Source organism: Bombus fervidus, chromosome 8 (assembly GCF_041682495.2).
Source record: "Bombus fervidus isolate BK054 chromosome 8, iyBomFerv1, whole genome shotgun sequence".
Lineage (NCBI taxonomy): Eukaryota > Metazoa > Arthropoda > Insecta > Hymenoptera > Apidae > Bombus > Bombus fervidus.
In genome coordinates this window covers 6,094,393-6,100,688 of record NC_091524.1, presented here as the reverse complement: position 1 = coordinate 6,100,688, position 6,296 = coordinate 6,094,393, and the positions used below count along the sequence as shown (strand labels likewise).

The following is a 6,296-nucleotide window of genomic DNA, read 5'->3' as shown; positions in this document are numbered from 1 at the left end:
TCGAAATCTTGAGAGGTGCAACGGAATGATGCAATACATAGTTATCGATATAATTGCGTGTCTAAATAGTATTATTCAAAGTATAAATTGCCATAAATTCCATTTTAGCGGTAGACAGGAGGACAGTTTACGCAATAGATCTGATGTTTGCAGGTGATCGATGATCTTTAAAAATGAATTTAATTTCTGTTAGGCAGGTATAAACAAACCTTTTATATGATTTGCAAGCTTGATAATCAATATAGTCACGGTACAAGACAACGAAGACAGACCAGAAGAACCGAACAATGATCAGGAAATAGCAATCCAACGGAGGGAACGTATTCTTCTTTGTAGATAAATTCGCTTTTGCGGTAAAAGTTGAATGCAACTACTTCAGTGAAAGCGATTGAAAATGAAAGGATCTGGTTAAAGTATTAAATCAAACTGCTCCAAGTTTATATATGGCAAGTAGTTTCTAACAATACTGTTTTCTAAGTTAAATTCTGAAATACAATTGCGAAAGTCGATTGAATGATTTATATATGGGCCAAAATTGTGAAACTTTGCAAGTGATAAATATTTCTTCCAGATTATCGTGAAAGAATCGTGTAGGTAAATTGAATTCAACGGCGTGCACTTTTACAGTGATACTTTAAAGAATTAATATAAATTTAAAGAAACATAATTCTCTAGTTTAATATTCTATATTTCTAATACAATAAAAATTCTAATACAATAGTAATATATGTAATAGGAAAGTTGACATATTTTGATTATGTTTTCTAGTAAACGTGACAAATAATTATTTAAATTGTACTACACGTATATTCTATTGTCGCTATATATTACTATTTCAATTTACCTTTTTATTTGTAATACTCTAATTTTCAAATACAAAAACTTCAAATGCATACGTGCGATTAAAACCATGCATTAAAGATTTTACAACTACCGCACCCGCAACGTGTTAGGAAAAGTTGCATACTAACTTTATAGAGCACTGTTTTACCGGTGGAAGATTAACGAAACAATTAAATTGTTTCCTACTTTCTGCACTGACGACCTCGTCAGCGCTTTCAGCTTTCAATCACAAACGAGATTTAATTTTTTAAGGCAGAAAATGTAAAAATGATAAATCATACTTCACAAGTGTACTTTTCAATACACAGAATCATAGACAAATATACATTGAAACTTAACATCTGTTTCTATTTGATACAAACATACAAAAAAGCATATATGAATGACATGTGTCTATTTAGAATATTTATTTTTCTTAGATTACGAATATGTGTAATTTTATCGTTAAAATACAGAAAAAATAATAATAAGTAAGCATAGTTATTGATCAAATATTCATAAATATCAATATTTAGTAATGATGACGATAATTTAATTATGAACATTTAAACTCAATTTAAACAATATAAATTTATCAATGAAATGTAATTTATGTAATGATTCATGTAAATTTTAAACAATATTAAACATATTATCTACGCATTATGCTTACTTATGGTTTAAGATGTATAAATGGAACTCACCATTATAATGTCAAATGTACATCCACAAAGTTAATGCAGTAAAACACGCAACGATTTGTGAGAAACACGACGAAGGAACGCGACGAAGGAACACGACGAAGGAATACGACGAAATCTGTGAACCTGGTAACAAAAACACAGATTAGATTGTTTAAAAATAATGAGTACTTTGAAATGTTTGTTGCAACACAAAGAATTTTCTTTCATTTACAATTTTCTATTTTCACTAAAGTAATTAAGAATTACGTACGTTCAGAAGCGTCGTTATTGCAAATTTCATAAGGAAATGCATAAAACTGTGCGAGTTCACATACTGTCTTATGATTATGTTTGATTATTTATCTATAATCTACGCGTCGTAAATTTCATGCAACTCTAACCTAAGAATCGCTAGATTGAATAGTGAAAGATATAAAATCAACAAAGTCACATGCACAAAATATTTACTTACTTTCAATTAGACTTAATGTAATTCACCTACGCACTTTTAGTCCTTTTTAATCACTTAAAACACTGAATTATTTATACCGGCATTTACGACGCACACCATTCAAAGCAAATTCAAATGCGACTACTGGAACATTCTACGCACAACCAAGTTTACTGTTCGAGATATATCGAGTGTAGTAGCGCGCGAAATGTTTATATTCAAATACATATAATTCAAATATAGAAGTAATTAATTGTAAAGCATCAACTATATTTCCAATAAAACTAGTGTTATTCATGTACAATGGATAAAAATAAGAATAAAGCATCGAGTTAATCAATATTGTCATTAATTTTATATTCATACAAACTTTCGCGTATATAATTCAATACTTCGAAATTTAAATAAATTCCAAAAATATTCAGAACTTAAGATTTGCTGTTAAGATTAGACCAAAATTTAGATTAAAATTAAATCAAAAGGTGCACTGTGCTTCTTTTTTATTTGTAGCATTTTAAATCGACAAAAATTTAAGAATATTTTCTATACTTGTTTTTTTAAATATTTAAATAAAATTGGAAATATTTCTATAACAATAATCCAATAATGATAGAATTATATGATAGAATATTTTCACCGATATTCATTATTACTATACATATTAAAAATATCTTGTACATACATGTTTTGTATGCACATCAACTCACTATAAATCATTCATTATGCTTTCAATACCTATAACAGATAAAAATGTAATGAATGCTCGCAAACAGTGAAGAGATATAGAGCTTTATCACGCGACACAAGACAAACTTGTAAAGACACATAGTATCTCAAGCAACTTCTTCCGTTCCATTTAAACTCGACCTAAGAACGATGCCCATTTCCTTCTCGATTATCTGACAGAGGTTTTAAAATACAACTTGACATAACTCAGCGTTACAAGTGTTGTTGGCGTTAATATATATTTCCGTCAATCATATATTAGACGTGCCGTTAGTAACCTTCAAGATTCTAAAGTGTCATTACGTATAGTATATCACAATTAAAAAGATATTTTGGAAGATAATTTACGATTATTTATGATGATTTAAATTAAGAAGAAATTTTACTTTTGTTACATATACATACTAATGTTCGCAGTAATAGGATCATATAAAATCAAACTCCTCTAATATATTCAGTAAATCGTACTGGGCAAGAATATTAAATGCAACATGATTCTGATTCAAGTTATTGAAAAATTATTTAAAAAATATAGATATATTGCAGATACTAAGAATATATATTTTATTATTCACACAAAATAAAACTATAAATTTATATATTTGAAACGAAAATATATTATACTTATGTTTTGTAGAAAATATCTTTTATCTTATTTATTAAATATTTTATAAATTTATACATATATAACATATAGTTCTTAAGCTCATGTAGCTATACATGTGTATGCATACAGCACTCGCACAAGATTTTATCTTTCTTTCATAAAATGAAAATAGTTCACATTACCAGCTAGTAGTCCTTTTACGTCCAAACAGTAATATAATATAGTCAAGGTATTACATGTCATCAATGAGTCATTATGTATGTACTCAATATTCTATTGCGAATGATAAAATATGCATCTAGGGTGAGATATTACTTCACCTATATTTATTAACTATAATTGTAATTTGTAAACGATCATTTTCTTCTTAAGTCAATTATATAATTATAATTTCATTCGATTATACATATAGACCTAACAATTTTTCTTCTATCAATAGCTGAAGCTATATTATTATATGCGTTTCATTTACTTTGATCAAACTCGTATCATTCTTAAAATTTTCGTATCTTTAATTTATAAAATACAAATTATTTCCACGTTAAAAGGATTCTTACTCATTATCACTATTTCATAAGTTTCCTATAAGAAATTACTTTAATCATCACCTACGCGAATAAAAGACGGTAGAATTTGAAATACATTTTCAGTATTACGGAACACTAAAAACAGAATACCATTGTTCAGTTCTTAGAGCAAGAATGTCAGTTGTTTCACAGGTAATGATGTAGGCGTGTCTACAAAACATACTCACGGCAATGTGCGGTCTGTGGTTGCGTTACAATTAACACTGTACTCTAACTTCTTCCGGAAAGTTAGATTGCATGTCTTTAAGTGTAACTCGATTCAGATTCTCCTACTCCTGACATTTAAAGTGACCGTGCTGTAATTAACACGATCAACGAAATTTCGTAATAAGTACTGCACTTTTATATAACGTCATACTGGCATTAACCCTGATACAATTTCGAGTTAGTACACAATAGACGTTATAAAAGAAAAATTCTGACAAGCTCGTCAATATTTTTACAACTGCTTGAATTTATTTTCTTGTGTTTTCGATTACGCAATATTAATTATATTAATATCAGTATCAAACACAAATTTTTAAGCAACTTAAAACTAACTGTTTCATAGCATTTTTAGAATGTTCTAAAACTCACATCAATTATGACCAAACAAGTATTATACAAAATATTCAAGAAATATCAGAATCCGTATCAGAAAACATATATGTTACTCCGTAACAGAAAAAGATAATGTAACAATGGTGCATCTTATATGAGACATAAATGTAATATTGCTTCATGTGATCAGAATCGAATCTTCGCATTCTCAGCAATCAGAAAGGGAGATCAAAGATTTCATAGGCATGGGCATTTCATAGGCATTGCGAGAAAGGATTAATATCTCCATGTAAAAGGAAGACAAAAAGTGAAACTGAAGCGTCATTTCCTCCATTAGCAATTAAACAGAAACAAAGATGAATATCCTAGCAAGTAAAATGGAAATGCAGGATTGACAAGAGTAAAAATTTTGCCCCGAGGACGAAAGGGTACTGAACAATTAATATTTTTGCAAGTAACAGTACATTACGCGTTAATATGTGTACTTACAGACATCAGAATCGCAAATGCGAAGTTGGGCAATGCAACTATCTTAAAATTCCGAATAACAATGACTCGGAACTACGACGGGGAAAATACAATGACAATCTGCGAGAGACTGAACAACAAGGGGCCAAGATGGAGATATACAACCGATAGGTCCACGATGTGGCATATCAAGGTGGCATCAAAAAAGAAAAGAGACTCTGTACGAAACTTGGAGGAAATTGCATGATGTAATAATTGTCCTGTGGGAGTGTCTAGAATAGAATTCGAATACCACAATACGAGTGTTGCACACTATGGGAACTATTGTTACAGATTTTACAGTCTACTGCTGTTCTTGCTTGGCCGCGAACTCCCACGTGGCTTTCACTCATGTCCCCGCGATTCCAAAAGTTCTTCGCGTTCTATTCTGTCGTCGCCGTTTCCTTTTCGTCTCTGTACCACCACCTGCTAGGAAACTTCCGCTCTTTCTCGTTGACGGTTTACGCGCACTTTCATCGTGATCGACACGAACCTACGAGTTTTTGTTTCATTCTTCTTTTTCTTCGAAGATTTATTGTTTCCTAAGAAAATTTCTGTTACATTGCGTATAATTAATATAGAAAGAGATTCCTGAATAAGGCGTATAATGTGTTTTTTAGTTAAGTGATCGAATTAGTAGAAAATCAGTAGAATTATCGTGAATTTTTTATTTACTTTGTAAATATCAAAAGAAGCAAGTCCCTCGAGAGCCACTATAAGTATCAATTGAGATATAGCGTTGTTTGGTCCTTTTTCTAATTTTTAGTTTTTATTTTCCAATCAGATATTTTAATATCTCATTTAAACGTATTTCGTTTGATTTTATAATTGAAGAACTTTCTTAAAAAAAAAAGTTATAGGTCTATGATAAATAATATATAGATGTTAAGTGCATTTTTTATGTAAATAGTTAAGAACCATTATAATTATCAATTCGAATGTAGCTAATATTGAAAAATTAGAACTGAAACTCTGTTTCACGGGTTCCTTTATCCAAAAGGTACCTCAGTTGTAAAATAATTTGAGATGTATGATAAAGAAGAAGATTCACTGAAATATTATTAATATTTGTAGATTTTATGAATGATGTAGTTTTACAAGGTGAGCAATAGAGAAGTTTAGGTGGAGTTATGTACGATGAACGTAATTGCGTCTGAAAACGTATAAGCCATTGTTGTAGAAACATTTATAATGATTTACAATTATTTATTATTACGAGATATTGGAAGTTAGTTTACAAAGTGAAAGAGTATAGAGAAGTGGAAGGCACGGAGAAAATAGATTTAAACTGTGTGAACAAATATAAACTCTGTCCACAAGTCAATTGAATGTAAAACATGGGAAATTAAAATGTAGATAATAAATTGTAAATC

The 6,296-nt window shown here is 29.7% G+C and overlaps 1 protein-coding gene across 1 annotated transcript in view; it reads right to left on the bottom strand.

Annotated features, from left to right (window-relative positions):
- Positions 1-2,107, bottom strand: part of LOC139990369 (uncharacterized) — a 174,894-nt gene extending 172,787 nt beyond the window's left edge. Inside the window, exons 1-2 of the mRNA XM_072009589.1 lie at positions 1,978-2,107; positions 1,527-1,649 (exon numbers count right to left, since the gene is read on the bottom strand). The gene's annotated coding sequence lies outside the window, so the exon portion shown is untranslated. The remainder of the gene's footprint in view (positions 1-1,526; positions 1,650-1,977) is intronic.
- Positions 2,108-6,296: the final 4,189 nt, after the last annotated feature.